Consider the following 21,263-nt stretch of genomic DNA (forward strand, 5'->3'; position numbering starts at 1 on the left):
TCGCATGAAAACCCTCCTGTTACTTGCGATTTCGCACTGAAACTCAAGAACTGAAGATGGATATGTTCAAGAAAAAGTGTTTGACATAAAAGGCATTCAGAAGGAAGTTTTTTTAAAAGAGAGATTTTTGACAGGGTTACACTTGAATGAATTATCACGTTGCTTTCAATGTTACATCTTTCGTGGAGTATGTTTCATTATTATGGGAGCAAATGATTTTCAAAATGTCTGGTATTCTTTCTTGAAAATAAATATGAAAAATGTTTATTTGAACTTCTAATGAACTTAGTTTTCAGCATTTGCTACACAAGCCACTAGTTATTATAAAGTGAGGGAGGATTTATAGGATACCTGTAATTGCGTTGAACGTTTATTTTCAAGGTTTAGTGATTTTGTGATATTTAGATTTTTAACTAACTTACCTGTTTACAAGAATTGTTATTATGATTGAGGCAGAAATAAATTAAAAAATAACATAATATCACTGTCTTCTGTACTATACCTGAATAAATTGAAGTTTGAGAGGGGATAATTTATGTTTAGAAAATAGTGTTGTCACTTCAGACCAATGTAAGTTACTGTAGTTTTGTTAATTCGGCCACAGAAGACGCTGGTATTATGTTAGTCATACATAAAATGAAATTGATGACCGTAAAAAATGCTGCTTGAAAGCAAAATCATATAAGTAGCAAAATTTGAATTGTTGTATTGACTTATTTCAACGTTACAAATTGCCTATTTGTTAAAATGTGTGTATGATAACGTCGTGCAATTTGTGTTCTTTTGTTTCGTGTGTTTTTGAAAAATATAATTTCAATTAATGCTCCACCATAAATGTTGTAGCTAAAACATTGTGCATCCCTCGTGTTTGTCGTACGGCTCGTCCTCCCCCCAAGTGTTACCTGCACTTTGTTTACGTTTTCACTTGCCTAAACGAGACGATCTACTGCAGTGATGTCAAAGCAAGCGCATTTTTCTGACCTTGACGTCGTGCACGGGCATTAAGCGCTAGATAAGGAAGGAGAAATAAGCAGCCTATTGGATTAAGAAAACAGTGGTGCACAAACTTCAAACGGAACGCGAAATTTTATTTCGTTAATTTTATATGGCTTCTTTCTGTTTGTTATATTCTATATTGTCTGTAAAACAAAAGTACTAACACCAATTTCTTAGCCTAATATTGCAATTGTGTTTTAAACTTTACTAACAGAATAAAGAGTAAAGAAGGAATATTCACACAAATTCCATAATACCTACAACTATACTGTACTAAGTGAATGAATCACATCATTCATAAAGAAAGTGTTATTCCAAAGAAAGATACTAAGTATGACATGATAAGTTGAAATTGATATTGATGGCATCTTTAGCATTATAAAAGTAATCAAAAAATATTATAGTACAAAGCAAAGTTGCGTAGGTATATGTTTTAACTGTAACTAATATTACTTAATAAAACTCTTATCGCATTATGCTTTTAGGTGATATTGGTACGCAACTTTTTGTTATCAGAATATTAAATTATCTCGAAATCTGCTGAAGCTATATATCTGACGTACCAGCACATAGGCACATATCTTTTGTTTGTGGTGTAACAATATTTTCTAAGTTAATTCATTTCCTTACAAACATTTTCCATGCGAATATTTTCAAACATTTTAATACATTATCTTCAGTAATACGTATTTACGATATATTACATTTACAAAACATTGCTTCAGTACCTGTAAGGCTACTAAACAAACATATCTGAAAATTTCATTTTTCTGTAAAAAAAGTTGAGAAAATATTCCTTTTGAATAAAAAAGCAAACTTGTGAAAAATGAGCATTAAAATTAAAACTTACAATCTTATAATACAGTTATACTTCTCAGACAAATCTAAAAATTAACATGGATACAGTTTTAATAAGTTCTCTACCCTTTACCCATTGAATCAGTGCTGGCCATCCCTGTATATAGCTCGACCAAGCGGCATATGCTATCTCTGTCGTCTGTCTCTTTCCTTTCCGCTGTAAAGCGCTCAGGCTCCCCTGGGCTCTAAAGCGCGTGCTTGCTCCTATGGGTATCTGTTGACATCACTGCTCTACTGTAAGGTATTTGAGAACAGAAAAAAGTAGGCGAGTAGTTCGTAGTGTATCTGAACTTGTCTAGAGGGTTAAGTTTTCGAAGTAAAAAGAGAAGCTACAAAATTCCCCTAACACAACAAGATTGAATTGCCTATAAGCTACACCGCTGCCAGAGCTTTGTTATACTGTTTTCTGGGTATTGTGGAATTGTTGTATTATTGCAATGATATATGTAGTAGCAGCACTAGAAATGCGTGTCTTCACTCATCCAAAGTTAAAGAAAGGCTCATTTTTCACAGGTTCACGACTTGCTTCGAAGATCTGCTCCTCACTTTCTGTACTGAATTAGACGTATGAAATTGAATGTTTTCAAAACTGACAGTAAAACTTGTTACTCTGGCCGCTTTCTGATCTTTTTAGTCTTCCAACTTGTGTTTCGCTCTTCCAGCCGGTGTGTTCTTGAGCCGTCACTTGGAATTCCAAATATCTTTGAGTTTCCAAGATCTAATAACGAATGACATGAGAAGAGAACAAACGAAAACTCAAGAGTCTGAAAGAGGTGGTATGGGGGAGGTTAGCAAAAGAGGTGGTAGTGAGGGTGCTGCCTCCTTGTGTTTAAGTCACTTTGACACGTATTAATCATTTCCACCCCATCCTCTCTCGTCTTCTTACTCTTTTCCCAACCCTCTCTCACTCTTGTTACTTGCTCTTGTCCTTTCTTACCACTCTTTGCTCTTTGTGCGTGGTGTTTGCGTCGTAAGTTTGATGATATTTTCACTCTTTTCTCAACTCCCTGCGAACAGACTTGCATTTCAACCCCTCCACTTAGTCTTTCTGATAGAAACTTTGAAGCATTTCTTAGTCTGCCAATGTTATGTGTCTCTACTGAAACAAAGGCATCGAAGTTAAATGTATGCCTTTTAGAAATATTTAAACCCCAACCTATTACTTTAAATCATCATTCCCATTAAGTTACAGTTTTAAATAACAAATTATAACATCATATTCATTCAAGTTTAATTTAGAATACCGATATTTTTGTATTGTTAATTTTTATTTCACCTTTTATACAACACTTTTAATTGTAATTGTGATATCCACTTTTATTAATGCTTCGAATATACAATCGTCTATCAAATAAACAGGATTTAGATTTTTCGTTATCATACAATATGTACAAGAAAAAGTTATGTAAAGCATTACTTGATGTCAATGATTTAAGTACTGTTAAGAGTTATTAGAGCTGAATCGTACTTTATCATGCTTAAATATTTAAATGTATCTTCTGTTAAAAAGAACAATATATAATAATATAGCAAATAGTTTCATGATATGTTAACTTCTAGTTGCATGTTAGTTATAGTTATAATCATATGTCCTACTGTAATTGGAACTCATGTTCTGTAGTAGTGATGAAATAAATAAATAAATAAATAAATAATTAAATAAATAAATAAATAAATAAATAAATAAGTAAATAAGTAAGTAAATACATACATAAATATATAAACAAATAAATAAATAAAGTGAGTGAATGAATGAATAAATGAATGAATGAATGAATGAATGAATGAATGAATAAATAAATAAATAAATAACAGTCGATAATGATGTACGTTGTGGTTAATGTGCTGATTTCTGGAAGACACGATGATCAGCTCGAATCTCATCGAGAGCAGGGACGCTTTTTCTTTCCAGTGTCTTATGTTGGCTCAGATGAATACGTGGAGTTACGTTGGCCTCACAATACAAGATTACCGTCAAGTAAACAAATGAAATAACAATAAGCTTTGAAATAAAGTTGAATTATGAGTTTTTTTTATATTACAGTAAGAACTTTTGACACAAAATTTTGCTATTTTTTTAGCATAAACCGTAAAAGAGAGAAAACGTAATAATGATAAGTTATACTATACATACCTGGAAGACCGACTGTCTCTAAGTAGAGAGGGGCTGAATGTATAAAAAATGTATTCAGTACGTTCAATTTAAAAGAGGACAGAACATTGAAGTGTACTACCCGTCCGTTGTAAATTGACCGGTATTGATTAGCACACGAGCAGAGTGCGTCATCCCCCTTCACGAATGCTTTGATCCCTTCAATGCTCCGCGCTCCGTAATCGCTACGATGTCTTGTATACAACAATGGCGACTCAGCGGTCATGTAACATTGAACGCGTAGTACGTAACGTAACCGCAGCCTAGTATATAGTCACGAAGTTCAATACGAGTAAATATGCATCCATACATAGTTGCTGACCACTAGGATCGCTAATATCGACTCATTACAGACAATGCGAAATAGTACCGGCACAGTCAATTGTTTCTAGCACCCTCACAACTCAAGCTTCGTGACTGTATATACTAGACTGTGACGTAACTATGTGTATATTTTATTTGTAGTAGTAATATTTATATTCCTACGTCATATGCATACCTCATAATTAGTAACAAAGCATACCTCATAATTAGTAACAAAGCAACAATATATTGTTTTGTTTTGTAAATACTGCGAGAAGCTTGTAGTTCATCACGGCCCTATTGCTTGCTTCTGATTATTGTGAGTATGATTTAATCATACGGTCGAGTCTCCTCTGCATCTCCTGAAAAATTGTCGTCTGGTATGTCATACCAAGACGACGAATAATGAGGCCCCTGTTTTCTGAAACATCTTGAATGCTGAAGCCTATTGTGAATCAGTTTATAGCCTTAGTGGAAGTGAATGAACATGACTCCTGAAAAGAGCAAAACGGTAAGATCTATCATACATCAGGTGCAACCATGACGAGGGCATTTTTGGCTACAGAATCATATCAAAAGACTATGGCCTCCAAGATGTCCAGATCTCATGAGTCCAGATTACTTTTTGTAGGGACACTTAAAACAAATTATGTACAAAAATAATCCACACACCTTGGAAGAGCTGAAGATGAACATCACTGTTGCCATCTAGAGTATAGACATCATATTGCTTCATAAGGTTGCTAGGAATATGGTGAAACGTGAGGACAAATGCATTGAAACGGAGGAACATAATTTCCAGCATTTGTTGTAACTGTCTATGATGAGTATTTTTAATTGAACGCTCTGTATTATACGTTGAGTAAAGTAAAGGTATTGGTATAATTTTGGTATAATTTATTAATAGTTCAAAAGTACATAAACTTAATCTTAAAACTGATACATTCACAAATAATGATAATACACAATATTTACACAATTTAATAACAAATTTTCTATCATATAATTATTCAACTTACGTTGGTTTAACTTACACTTAAGTAAAGGTATTGTGATTATGCAAAAATATCATTTTAAAAAAACCTCACAACAATACAAGTTACCAGTATCCATGGTACCGATAAGATGAAATTTGGCAATCTTGTCTCTAAAGTTAATTAATCGTGTAAGGACTGGCGTTAAATATAATCGCTTTACTAAAAAAAATGGATCTTTGTTGTAGAAAACGACAGAAAATAATATAACTAACTCTAAATTTATTACATTGTTGTTTTTAAAATAATGTGTTTAATCTGTAACTACAGTCAGTGTATTGTTATTAGTATCTCTTTGTTGTTACCTATTGCTTTAAAAAGAATGTGTTTAACTTGTAATTTTAAGTCAATTTTTCTACTATTCCTTTACTGTTTACATTTGTTTTTAAATATTTTGTATCGCCCCTACTATTATATATTACCGTTCAAGAATTTCGTTATTCGTTAGTTGTAAGTCATTACTTGTCTTATTTTAATTATTGTACTTGTTCCTGAATCACGTATGTAACTTGTAACCGTAAATCATATTGTAATATCCCTTTATTACTCTTAACTGTTCCATTGTTTATGAATTAAGTATTAATTTGAAAGTGAAAAACAAACTTTGTTATATTAATCTACTAATATTTTAGGTCGTGTATTTACTCTGAAACGGTTAGACATTCTTGTATATCATTTTTCATTGATTATTCCTCAAACATCTCATTAATCTTTAACAGAATCTATTTTTCATTAAGGTTCATTCTTCTACATAATTCATGTGAATTGTAACTGTGACCGCTATTTTATATTATGACTTTACTATTGTTTCTTGGTTATAAAATATGTATTTTGATGCCAACTATAACCCTAATTTACGTCAGGGTGAAATAGGGTTTATTAAATTGGATAAGAAAATTATCGTACTTATTTGTAAGTAGAACAAAAATTTTTCAGAGAAATTTTAGAGAAACATCTTGTCTCTAACATCTATAGAGAAGAATGGATTATTAGTCTATTTACACATTAAATTTGTACCTTCGACAACAGTATTGTCATGGTTCGCTCCTGCGTTAGAACAGAGCATCTGTTTTGTACCGGTATGTCTGTACCCGCTTGAGCTGTACTGTGTACTTGTAAACCCCCTCCTCCCCATCCAGCAACGTTGCAAAAGGTTTAATATTGTAAACTTTAAGAATTAATTAAATATTGCAATTAGAAAAAAAAATTGTAAGAACATTTTTTTTCTTCATTATGACATGAATAATCACCAATTAAAATAATGACACTTATGCCCTTTACACCCTGTATAATTTCATGAAACATCACATTCTGTGGATATAACTTTAAGAATATACGTGTATCTGTCTACTTCATTTATTGAGGAAAATACTCTAAACTCTTACCAGTTGGGTGGCCTTTCGTCACGGATGCATTCACATCGCAACGGGATCACTGAAGAGTGAAGTTGTAAACAATTAGACTATATCGTATAATAAATGATGAGGAACAACACGTAAAGATATTACTTTAGAGTAGAACCTTGAGACATAAAAAAGTACCACATGTTTCTCTACATGGATATGTGTCCACAAGGAAACATGCTAGTATGGTGAAACAAAACAGAGAATTATTGATAATGTATAACAATTAATTTCACTTACGGATGGTTACAAATGCTTATTGCAATTATTGTCACGTTATTTTACTCATAGTATGATGAAATATGTTATTGAAGTGCCTGTGTTTCTACTAATAGCTATCTTACAAGATCCTTATACAATAATTAATTGATGAACTAGTGGACTTACTCGTGTTAAATATGTAATATTTGTCCGACTTACAGCTGTTTCAGTGCTTCACGCACCATCATCAGAGCCTACTAGATCGCGGCGTCATCTCGAACTTCTCTGCCTGTAAGGAGGGTGTGTTTTATTGTTGGAAGGTGTTGAAGTGTGGAGTCGAATAGTGTGTGTGTGTACTGAAATTGATTTGTGTGTTGAGGATTTGATCGGGGTGTGTTTTAGTGTGTTTGTTCATTCATTCATTTATTTTATTCCATAGATCTTACATGAGCAATGAAGCTTTAAGATGTGGAACATGTCAACATTTTACAATATTACAATTACAATTTTTACTAATTTTTATAGTTTTACAATTTAGTAATTTTCTACAATTTTTACAATTTTCTACAATTTTTTTACATTTTTTTACATTTTGGCGGGATGTAGTGAGTTGAGATGAGGTCCGAGGATTCGCCAAAATATTACCCGGCATTTGCCTTGTATACACAAGAACACAAGAAATACATCACACTAACATATGAAAACAAAAGCACACATAAGATCGCATCTTCATTCAGAAGACAGAAATACAACATAACATACAGAACAGAAAACACACTACAAAGACATCTCAACACACAAAAAACACAAACAAATAAATACGACCACACAGATGTATACAAACTCAAATGTAATAGTTGCGACCAGTTCTACATAGGACAGACAGGCAGATCATTCCAAACACGCTACAAAGAACACATTAAAGCTATAACCACAGGACACAATACATCTGCATACGCCGATCACATAACCAATACTAATCATACGTACAATAACATAAACACGGACATGGAAATCCTACACACACAACCCAAGAACCAAAAACTAAACACACTAGAACAATACGAAATATACGATCAGTTTCAGTACACACACACTATTCGACTCCACACTTCAACACCTTCCAACAATAAAACACACCCTCCTAACAGGCAGAGAAGTTCGAGATGACGCCGCGATCTAGTAGGCTCTGATGATGGTGCGTGAAGCACTGAATCAGCTGTAAGCCGGACAAATATTACATATTTAACACGAGTAAGTCCACTAGTTCATCAATTAATTATATTCAAGTGATAAAAGTGGTGTACGCAAGATTCAGAATGGCTTATATAATAATTTATTTACGAAAGATCTGATCTCATTTGATTCCATTTCATTTAATATTAATGCAACACAATCAAATTTATTTCATTGTAATGCAATGTCAAGAAATGAAGTACTATTATAGTCAATTTTAAAGTAATAAAATATGATGTGATATGATATAATATAAAGAAATAATTATAATGCAATCTGATTTAAAGCAATCTACCTCAATTTGCTGTTTTTAGATATGAAACACATCCTAACAATAGTTTTTTTTCTTTTTCAGTCATTTTTATACAAAATTCTAAAGAGTTAGAGTAACATTTTGATTTACCTCATCTCGTGTCGATTCGTCTTCCTGCGAAATCATTATGAAGTACAACAAAATACATTTTACGTCAATTCTACCTATTCTAAACTCATAAAATCCATTTGTTTCAGCCAGTAACTATGAAATACAAAATATTATAAATGGAACATAACATAACATAACATAACATAACATAACATAACATAACATAACATAACATAACATAACATAACATAACATAACATAACATAACATAACATAACATAACATGACATAATCTAAATTAACTTAACTTAACTTAACTTAATCTAACCAACATAAACTGACTTAAGAAAAGCTAATTTAATCTATGCCCTACCCTCTAATGCTGTGTAAAATCCAATGAGTAATAAACTGAATTTTATACCTTTCATTAGAACATAATTTTATTGCTAAGTGAATACAACTATTCCAAATTTACTGCTTTTAGATATGAAACGCCTTTCAACAAAAGTTTTTTTTCAGTCATTTTTGTACAACATTCATATAAGATATTCGAAAGTCTTCCATTGCAATTCGAAATATGACACGATATTTTATATTAACGACGGTGAATAAGTGATGGCCTGCAGGGTAAATGGACAGACTTACGTGGCGAAAGACTTAAGACATGAAGCGCTGTATATGCGAACGCAACTAAAAACAGAAGCAGAAAAGTAGACACAATCCATGTCAGTCATTGTCTAATCGATATCACATTTTCTGTCTTCGTATCATTTTTCTACCCACACTTTCTTACCTTTATCATTCCTACAATTTCGGTTTTCTGACGGTAAAGATATGTTGTCAGCTTTAGCCATTATTCATTTCCCGGATCGTACAATTCCTTCAACAGTTGCCTTACTTCTCTAGGTAGGCCTATTCTATTGATTTGAACAATATCGTTGATTGTTTCTTAAACTATGTAGCAATAACGTTGGATATTGTTTCATTCCTTTCAAAGCCAGTGAATTTATAATTTGTGTTTACAAAAATCATATCATCACTATCATAATAATAATAATAATAATAATAATAATAATATTAATAATAATAATAATAAAAAATAATAATAATCATCATCATCGATTTCAATAATTAGATCTTGACTTGTTCTGGTTCTTTAAAGTTGTTCCCTCCATGTTTTTGAAGGACGTCTTTGGGTCGATTTCTAAAACAAGGTCTAGACAACGGCCATGGCTTTAAATCACGTCTGGATTTATAAAACGAGGTCTTTTCCATTTTTCTGAGCCACGGCTCGAAACCATGTTCTGAAGCTGAGACTACGGCTGGGGTAGATTTAAAACCACGGCTTCATGTGTACAAAATGGAGGTAGATGATCAGCTGGGTGATTATAGGAGGAAAATTTTTGTCTACAGGTGTTAAATCCCCGAATTAGAGTGATGAGAGACAGGAATGATCCTTTGTAACTATATAACGACGATAATTTCAGGCGAATATTTCGATTTTCGAAGGAATCAACGCAAAATTTAGCAAGAATGCTAAATAATAATCTGCAACGAAATGCAAGAGGCGGTAGGTTGACAATTTTTTACACCTTCGTGTTACTTTTAGGGAAGTAAGATACAAAATTTTATATTAATTGTACCTTTATGTCCATAAGACGATATAACTTAATTTTTATTCTTTACAGTAATTTTGGACATTTTATTTAATACTCGAAAATGACGTGGGCCTACGGGAATATGAAGAAAACGTGATTTTGTTTTCTTATTTTAAGTTTTATGCTACTAGGGCTTTCAACGTAATAGGCCTAATATATATGAAAATAGAATCATACTACATTTTGGTTTTAATTGAAATTTTAATCCAGTTAATATTTTGGTTATTAATTCATTAGAACCGGGTTTTCAAGTAGTTAATGTTGGAAGTAGTTATGAACAAATGATAAATTACAACATAAACGCTCGATTTGTGCTAATTATTTGGACAATATCATTTTGGTATCTAAAAATCCGTTCCCTATTAAATACTAAGTAATGCTAGTATTTTAAACGCACATAGGCTATATTTTATAAATTAGTAGACAACACTTTAGCTAAGAACAAAAGAATGTGAATTACTGCAATTCAATAAAAATATTAATCCCGATGTTCATTTATTTCTAATATCGACGTTTACAGGAATAAAAATTAATTCTTAGCTGCGTTGCCATATATAAAACCCACGAACCTCGGTTTTTTCTCAAGCCGCGTCTCGACTTCGTTTTAGAAATCACATAAGGATCCAGACCTCGATCGCGGTTTAAAAGCCGAGGTTTGGAACCACGATTTCGTCCATGTTTTAGAAATCGATCCTTTGTGTTCGTAGTCCATAACATTATACTGCAGTGTTATTTTCGCCATTCTTGTTTGTGGCATACGTTGTAAGTGCTCCAACCAATTATTCATGTATTCGTTGTGTGATTATGTAATTGTGTTATACTCTCAGCATTCAGTTCTTTTCTAATTTTCATCAAAATATATACAATAAAATCTATGGATATTTCTCTTATGGACATCTCCTAAAAAGTAAAGGAAAAACTTTAACTAATAAAGGAATTAGAGGTAAATAAATAAATAAGTAAATAAATAAATAAATAAATAAGTAAATAAGTAAATAAGTAAGTAAGTAAATTAGTAAATTAGTAAATAAGTAAATAAATTAATTAATAAATTAATAAATAAGTAAATTAATAAATAAGTAAATTAATAAATAAGTAAATAAATTAATAAATTGAAGAAATTAAAGAAATAAGTAAATAAATAAATCAATGAGAGTTGGAACTTCAATATGCACACGAAGTCATACACGTATTCTTTCAACGTATAAAGAACTTATAGTTCAATTTTGTTGACTTCGAGATTATGGAAAATCAACTGTCTTTTAAGTAATTTTAATCACAGTGTTGCTTAACACACTTTTACCTCGAGTATTTTAAACAGATTCACGCCGGTTCTTGTTACACCTCGCAGGGAAATGGCTAGAACCAAGTCTAATAAGACATATCAGGTGTATCATGGCGGTGTACTCCTTAACTTATACAACCCTCAGGAGACGGAAGTCCTTACTCCCCTTCTTCTAACCTATTCATTTGTTAACTACGAACAGAAGTGTTGAAGAGAGTATGGTTGGGGTCACAGTCTTGAAACAAATGATGAGCAAAGATGAGATGGATTAATGACGATAACATTAAAACGTGTGACAAAGTAATGTTTCAATCCACCTGAAGCCACCTGATTCTTCTACCACGGACGTTTATAACCTCGTTGACGAGGAAAAGTAGCAGGAAAGTAGACTTACTTTAGGAAAACGTGAAAAACATTTATATCTATAGTCTGGTTACAGCGTCTTTATACACGTATTTACATTATTTACCAGTTGTTCTTTAGAGAGATGAATCAGGGAGGAAAGTTATAAATAAAAATCTAACATCACTGTGGTTATTTGTAAACTGATTTCGAACAAATAAAAATAAAAGGCAACGTAGCAACATGTGTTTATGTAACAGTAGCGATTGAGTCGCAAAACTATGTTCGTAACTGCACGAAAGGTTTAATAGGTCTAACCTAACGCGTCGCAGAGGGATATCGGTAGCTGTGCGTTTCCTCCTTCCCGCTCTAGTCATGCTTCCGACTTCCTTCTACCGTCATTGAATGTAGCAGGAAAGTAGACTTACTTTAGGAAAACGTGAAAAACATTTATATCTATAGTCTGGTTACAGCGTCTTTATACACGTATTTACATTATTTACCAGTTGTTCTTTAGAGAGAAGAATCAGAGAGGAAAGTTATAAATAAAAATCTAATATCACTGTGGTTATTTGTAAACTGATTTCGAACAAATAAAAATAAAAGGCAACGTAGCAACACGTGTTTATGTAACAGTAGCGATTGAGTCGCAAAACTATGTTCGTAACTGCACGAAAGGTTTAATAGGTCTAACCTAACGCGCCACAGAGGGATATCGGTAGCTGTGCGTTTCCTCCTTCCCGCTCTAGTCATTCTTCCGACTTCCTTCTACCGTCATTGAATGCACAGTTGCCACGTCTTCTCACATACGTTGTTGCCGATCATGCATGAAATTACGGCCAAATTTTCAATATTACACAAAAAATCAATAAAGGACACACATTGGCTCTACAAAGTCCAACAATATCTCTTCTTTAACGTCTCACGTTTTCCTGGAATACGCTTTCCACACTACCGTTTGTCTGTCTAATGGTTTAACACGAAGTTAGTTTTCATAATATATTAATGTTGAAAGCGGAGATTTTAATAAAGAGTTAACAGAATTAATTTCTTTACAAGTTACATAGCATAATAACATTTCACAGGCTCCGGTTTAATACTCCAGTTAGTAAAAATACACTGAAATAAAATCATTCTTACAGTATTTTAAGAAACCGGAAGGCATTTTATCATCTAAATTTTGCAGCCTTCTCTCTAAGACAATTGCTAAATTCTCCTTTTCTCTCTTGTGTTGTGGTAGTGCCATGGCATAATGGCATCACCTCTAAAGCCACCCCTGCTCTAGAGCCTCCCGTCATGGACTAGCGAAACGAAGTGAGCGCCAGTTTGAGTCTTCATGAGGAAGATATTTCGGGCAGTGTATGGGACCGATGCCCACTCGACATATTTCGTGATGAACTATAATGAGTACCGTAATCCGGTTTCGTACTCCAACTGTAACAGCTAGAAATACCGGCGTAGCTGAGGCGTGCATTCGATTTTCAGGTTTTTTAAAATAAATTTCCCAACTGTTAGGAGAAAGTTAGGTCATTATAGGCCTATGGCGAATTCTTGAGATCATCTGCAAGGCAGATACATACCTCGAGTGATAAAAATAAATGCATTTTTTAATGAAGATTCGAACTTATAATACAACAAAATAGTAAACAATACGCAAAACTAATATTTTTCGTTTTAGGGTATCGTACAGTTAAGTTAACCCAAATATTGTTTTGTATATTCTAGTTAATTTCCCAAAGGATGTACATATTTATGTTGTAATATCTAGGCCTACGTAGGTTAAAATGAACTTGAAGCACGTTTTAAAATCTTGTCAAATATTCAGTAACATGAAACAGTCTTTGGAAACTCCATTTCAATATTGATCAGTATCTGACAGTCTTTGACAAGTCTTCTTGTAAGGTATTAAATTTATTTATTTATTTTATTTATTTATTTAATAATAACATATACATAAAAACGTTACATTAAAATACCCCGAAAGAGCAAAGCTCGTGTTCGGGGACAGTTCCGTTACATAGATACACATACTTTGTAGACAAAATACTTAAGAAAAAAGCTCACATAAAGATTGTAATAAAATTAGTAAATAATAATACTAATAATAACTGAGTGAAAAAAGAGACGATGTTTAGATTGATGGATTAATATTAAATTATTATTAGTAGTATAATTAGTGCAGGTCATGTTGACATAGTAACCAAGATAAAATAGAAAAATACACTTAGGATAGAAATAAACTTGTTTTACAATACATGGTACATAATATATATACAGGGAAGTCTGTCATATAAATTTTTTAATTCTGGATCTGAAAATTTCATTGCTTAAAGTAGTCAATTCTGGATGAAATTTTATTATCGAATTATATAGCCGTGGACCATAATTTGTACTGTGTAGTAACGCAGCAGATGTGAAATATTTTGGTTCAACTAATTTAAGAATTTCATTTCGTCTCGTATTATGAGCATGTGGCTGAGCTACAAATTTCGTTCTATTTTTATGATAGAATTTCATTAAAGAGTATTCATAAATTTGGTCAATTCTAAAAACATTCAATTCAGAATGGATCAAATTTGTTGGATAATCCAGTCGCCTTTTCAAACAAATTTTGATTATACGTTTTTGCAACATAATTAGAGGAAAAAGAGCAGTTTTTGTAATGCCTCCCCATCCAATTATACCATATTGGATAACAGATTCAACTAGAGCCAAATAAACCAAACGTAATACGTGAGTAGGCAAGTAATGGCGAAGGTTTACAAATTTGTAAATTGTTTTACGTATTCTGTTACATAAAAAGGTGATTTGTCTATCCCATTTCAAGTGCTGATCAACAATAATTCCCAGGTATTTCACATCTACAGATTCTTTCAGGCAAGGGCATTTACAGGTTGTAGAGAGTTTAGAAAATTGGAAGGTCAATTTGAACGTGTGCAAGCAGCTTAAGAGGGATTCTAACCACGTCTTTACATTAAAATTGTTCGCCGTTAAAAAGTGCCTTTTTACAAAATCGAGGAAAAATTTGAAAAACTCGCTCTGCTCGTTTTTCACTTTACGAGATTTTGTAATGCACTTCACAAACGTGTATTGTATAACATTTATTGCACGATTGTATTTTTTAAATTTCAAATATAGTATATTTTTCATTGAAAATTTAGAGCAATATTATTCCAAAGCCTTCGCAAAACTATACTGTAATGGTGACTAAATAATAATAACTATAGTCTACAGTGTATTTCAGTGTAGTTTTTCTATTATAAAGAATGATTTCTCTTACAACAATTTTCTGTGCGGGAATTCTAACTTTCAAGGCCTAACAATAATAGCAGTAAATACAACAAAAAAACACGATCGTACAAAAAAAGTAATTTTGAAGCATTCATTTATAACAATAAATTATACCATCCAATAGCGGAATAAACTTGTATCCTTGATTAGTTAAATGGTTCTACTAGAAAATATAGACCTAATGAAAGATTTGAATTTTGAATTCATTTTTGTATGTGTTCCAATAAGTCATGTAATGATGAAAAATACAAAGTACAGTTTCAATATTTCCGTCTTTGACTTATTTATTAAAATGCCAACAAAGTTATTTTTTGTAAACACATTTCAATTATAAGGGAACGTTTTTGCCCCTAATTGTGGGCGTCATCAGACAATTGTGTAGATATCTATATATGGTGAATAAAATCAATATTACATAATACAAGAGTATTTAACCAATTTTACAAACTTTAAAATTTAAAACCTTTAAAAAACTTTTAAGAAAGCAGACTAAGGTGAAGGTGAAGGTAATTAATTAACAAAATTACACATAAAATTGTTTAAAAATATGCACATTTAATACCATACTACAATTGTCTATGGCAGATAATAAATTTTACGAACATGTTATCATTATGTTATGGGTGGAGTTATTAAATATATTTTTAGGCAGTAATGAATATGGAACACCTATAGGTAGTGACTTATTTGGGAATATGGAGCACAGTTAAATATGCATATTTGTACAAAGTGTACAGGAAATGTTTGCGAAAGAATTCAGTAATTACGTAGTTAGAGGAACAAGTGATGAAGAATATGACTAAACTCCTAGACTGGTGTATTAAACGTGAATGGAAAAACACATTGTAAAGTAACACCTTCTAATTAGACAGTTTTCTTATAAGTTTTTTTTTAAGTTTTTAAATGTTAAAGTTTGTAAAATTGGTTAAATACTCTTGTATTATATAGGCTAATATTGATTTTATTCACCATATGAGTCGTTCAGAGCAGAAGTGGTGTAAGTCAAGAATTGTTAATGAAGGCTAAAGTAAACATTCTGTAAAATACAGCGCAAAGTAGCAATTAATATTTCATTTATTTAAACTATTATTAGTCAGTGGATAGCAAGAAGGACATATTAATTGCTACTTTGCGCTGTATTTTACAGAATTTTTACTTTAAACCTCATTACCCAATTTTGACTTACACCACTTTTGCTCTGAACGGCTCATATATATATATATATATATATATATATATATATATATATATATATATATATATATATCTACACAATTGTTTGATGATGCCCACAATTAGGGGCGAAAACGTTTACGTATAATTGAAATGTGTTAAGAAAAAATAACTTTGTTGACATTTTAATAAATAAGTCAAAGACGGAAATATTGAAACTGTACTTTGTATTTTTCATCTAATGAAAGATGTCCCTGAAATTAATTATTTTCCTTCTTCCTGAAACGTGAATCTATTATAGTTCTGTTGGTTGCATCCTTATTCCGGGAAGATTTTCAATTGTGCGTGAAGTTGCCGATTATTAGACCCGGAATGACATGTCCTTATTAGTATTTATGGCATTTACAAGTGTGTGTATGTACTGTACGCACTTATAGGTATAAAATTCGATTTTTAAAGAATGCTCACCTCTCAAAACAAAAGTCGCATTTATTATGCCGTTTAATAAATGTCGCTGATTCGCGGAAGTTAAGCCCGTGTTGTGGATGCATGGTGTGTTGTAATATCCCATAGCGGTCCTCGTTTATCAAAACTCGGCTGCAGGGAGCGTCATGCCCGCTCGGGCGCACCGATCGCTCTTACGTAGAGACACCATTTGTCTTTTTCTCCGACTCTTTAGATACTTGTTGTGGAGATGAAAGATTCAAAAGATCGCGTTCCAGATCTCGTAATGTGACTTAAACTTGATTCACTGTTTACCTAACATTTACACTTAATTTCTACTAGAATTGGGGTCGCTGTTTAGTGCCTCGTAGTTAACTTCGAAATCGATATTAATGAAGATGGAAAATATGAGGAATAATTAATGAGATATTCTCTCTTTATGAGCATTAACTAGCGAAAAAATTTAAAGTTTTGGAGGTTAGGAAATATTTATCATGAGGATACTCTACTGCTGTTGAATGGACAACAAAATAAATTAAGTTTCCTCTGAACACCTCGTTGCCTCCACCAACCACACTTGCTTCACAAATTCAACCGTCCTTTCGCCTATCTGTCCAGGCGTCAACCACCTCTTCCAGTTACGTAGCCATTTGTCCATCCATTCATCCGTTAATCCATTAATCAAAACATTTATATATGCATTAATTAATTCATCCATTAATCCAACTATCCATCCATGAGACAATCAAGAAATAATAAAATAAAAAACAAGTAATTCATTAGGACTAAGAAAATTTGTTAAAGGTAAAAGAGAATACGGGAATGATACGATATAAGAACTTAAATGGGAAACATTGGAACATAGATGTAAAAAACTAGAATAATATCATTGTATAGAGCACGTATAGGTAAAAAAAATCATGGGTAAACTAAACGGCTCGGTTAGAGAAGCCAACATACTAAGGAGGAAAGCTCATGATTTTGAAATCAAATGTAGGAAATATAGAACGGATGTAGGTAAATTCTCATTTTTAAATCGAACTATAAATGATTGGAATTACCTACCTGCAGGGGTCTTTGAGGAATATCCTTTCTTAAGAAGATTAAAAAATAACTTAAAAAGTTGTGTATAAAGTGTAAATTAAAAAAAAAAAGATACGTTGCATTACTTAAGGCGATACTTAGCCTGACGAGTTATTCCCTTGGTTTGAATTGTAAATTACTTTAAAATAGCTTGTAAGAGGGTCTTGGGCTAGAAACTTTCAGCTTAATGTTGTTTATAGGTATAATTCTACGGAACAATAAGGCTTGAATTTTTTATCTTATTTGAACTGTCGTATCAGCGAAGCGAAGTGAGTGAGTGAAGGTATGGTTTACAGTGACAGTGAATAATTTCGATCAGTGATAATGTATAGTGTCAATGAAATGTGTTCTATAGTGTCAGTGAAATGTGTTGTATAGTGTCAGTGAAATGTATTCTATAGTGTCAGTGAAATGTGTTGTATAGTGTCAGTGAAATGTATTCTATAGTGTCAGTGAAATGTGTCATAGTACCAGTGCAGTGAGTGAGATGAGAGTGAAGTGAAATACCAATGTGAAACTTGTGTAGGGCCTATACATATGTAGGTTGTAATAGGAAATTAGGTTCACTTGTTAATTAGGTTATTTTACCCATTATTATTAATTTTAATATTATTGTGTATTATAATCATACATTGTGTGTTAATTGTTTATTGAGTATTCATTATTTTATTGTGCACTAATTGTAATTATTGTGTGTAACTAAGTTATCATTGCCACCGGGTGTTTGTCACTTGCAGTGTAAATACATACATAAATACTTACATACATATACATACATTCAAATAAATTTTTAATATACATAAGAAAGTCGCTAAGTAAATAATTAGTATATAAAAAGTCAATACGTAAATGAGCTGTTACCTATCAACTGAGTCCCGAGCGAAGTTTGTTTCCTACTGAGCTGAAACACAAACATACCAATCTGGTCCAATAGCTGGCCGGTTGGCTTTTACGAGGGCCGGACCCGGGACCTGGGTACGCTTTGCCCATTGTGCACCCTTATATGCGATGATTGTCCAAGTCTGACATGGGCCTGAGTGGCATTCATGAATATGACACTGACATGTGGACAATCCTGCCTCAACCTCTGGTAGAGCAGAATGTCTTATATCTGATTAGACGTTTTTTGTTTACATTCTTCTCTCGCAAGTCTTGCGGAGTGGATGTTTGCAGTTACAGTCACCCCCACTGCGGAGCAATGACCTCAAAGAGCGTTGCAACAAGTTACATTTCGTATTCTCAAAACTATTGGACGTATCAAAAAACGTATTTGACAAAACTTGTTTGCATTTACTTTATCTATTACCTCTGTGAAGTAATGTAATAGATTCCCTTCCACTCTGTATTTAGCTTTTAAATTCTATTGATCCTGAAGATACGTGGTATTCTGTTCCATAAGATCCCAGTGTCGTCTAGAACCGTCACTTTTGCATCTACATGCATTAGGACAGTGATTCCTGATTGGTGGTATTCGAATGTAATGGTTCCACGTAACCCATCCAGGGGGTTCGTGGAACTTATCACAAGGAAAAAGAAACTTTCAGATTCATAATTTTCCCATGATCAGTTAAACAAATTTTATATGATTGTGTACGTTATCCTGCTTACATATTATGGCATGCTTGAACACTCTCAGAATTAGACTTCAAGTTAAGTTGTGATTTGAAGTTCATGATATCTTCATGCAGAGGTTTTTCTTTCAGAAAAAGTATGTTTACTATTTGTTGAAATTTCATAAATTTGTTGTAAATTTATAACATTCTCTGCAAGTGTTTTTTGTGTAATTGATTTCCTTATTGTTTCCATTTATTTTTTGGAAATTGCATGAGCTTTTCATGTTGGAATAAAGATGTATTTTAAGAGTTATTTGATAATTTTATATAAATATGCGTATTGTTTCTAATAGAATTAATTTAACACCACCTGTGATAATTCTCATTGTATTGTTTTGAATTTTGTCTAGCTTTTATAAATTTTGAGTTGATGTAATCAGAACTTCGCTACAATATTGCTGAACGGCGTGATGTACATGTGTTGAGCATCCCCATTTGGTATTAATACGCAGTCTTTTCAGGACTTTAAGCCGTATTTTGAAACTAGAAATGATAAAGAAGGGCATTTGTATAGATGGTTTGTGAAAACGAAATAATTACGAGAAAAACCCTTGCAAACTTGAATTTGTACATCGCGAATGTAAGTTTGACGGAACCGAGGAATGAACCTTGAGTCTCTTGCAAGACATGCGCTATCCTTAAGCAAATAAGGCGTTTTACCTCTCAGAATAAATCGTAATTTGGATTTTTTCGATCGGATTTGAACCCTCTGTAATTTAGCCTACAAGCAAATACGAAAAGCACAAGAGCAGTGTGGGCGACGTTTTATCCACTGTAAATCTCACAAAATCCCCAGCGAGACGATATCTGGTATCTTTAGTACAAAAACACCAACTAACTACCTGAGTTACGGTTGAGCTGGTCGGAAATGTGAACTTTAACTGTAAAGATGAGACGGCTTGTTTTTGGAGTTTGTGCAACCAAGCTACGGGTTGTAAAGTCGGTACCCCACGCGAGCTGCCAGCTCTCATGAAGATCCATCATAATTACTTAACAGAGCCTCACCCCACGGGTTTAGCACGTAACAAATGAAGACATCTGTGACATGCTGATAAGAACTTGACAAATTATGGGAAATCGGCTCCATTAATGTTACAGCCCTGTGTGAAATTTCTAAATACCTCAGACTCATAAGTGTGCTTCCTTTGCAGATAAAGCAGATTTTACTGCAGGAAACCTGGATTTTCTGACTGCACACCATTCTACTTGAAGATATTGCTCCGGCCGTTTTTCTCCTTGAGGTCAAACCAAGTAATCAGTGCTGCACATTGCCAACTTCGCACTCCTATGTAAGGAATCGAACCTCGAAATCACCTCCAATTTTTGTGGTTTATTCAGCTTCCTATGGTAAGTGACCCACTAACGATTGATATGTTTTTCAAGTACTGTATTTTCCTTATTATATTATTTTCAGCTATATTATTATTATTATTATTATTATTATTATTATTATTATTATTATTATTATTATTATTATTTAAATAACGTATATATAAATAAAAATGTAAATATAGCCTATGTAAGTGTGCATAACCGATATGGTAGGATGTATTTATTTAGAAAAATTAATTAACCTTTAGGAGCTTTGGTAGTACATTTTTAACATAGACTAATATAAAGCTCTGAACTTATACCTATTTTTCATTAATGACGCAATTGTGCTGTTAGAATACAAAAAAAAAAAAAAAAATACTAGAAGCTTCACAACATCTGTCTGGGACTGAATGCATATTCATATAACGGGAAGTTGTCAATTGTCCGTCTCTAACTTGCAATTTTTGTTTATTTTTATTGTGTGATGCACTGAATAGTTTCTAATACTTAAAA

General features: G+C 32.6%; 1 long non-coding RNA gene across 3 annotated transcripts in view; it reads left to right on the plus strand.

Moving 5' to 3' along the window:
* Window positions 1-21,263, plus strand: part of LOC138694710 (uncharacterized) — a 680,210-nt gene that overhangs the window by 421,397 nt on the left and 237,550 nt on the right. For all 3 annotated transcript variants that reach the window (XR_011330995.1, XR_011330994.1, XR_011330996.1), the window contains one exon: window positions 20,588-20,783. This is a non-coding gene — a long non-coding RNA (uncharacterized lncRNA). The remainder of the gene's footprint in view (window positions 1-20,587; window positions 20,784-21,263) is intronic.

Source organism: Periplaneta americana, chromosome 2 (assembly GCF_040183065.1).
Source record: "Periplaneta americana isolate PAMFEO1 chromosome 2, P.americana_PAMFEO1_priV1, whole genome shotgun sequence".
Lineage (NCBI taxonomy): Eukaryota > Metazoa > Arthropoda > Insecta > Blattodea > Blattidae > Periplaneta > Periplaneta americana.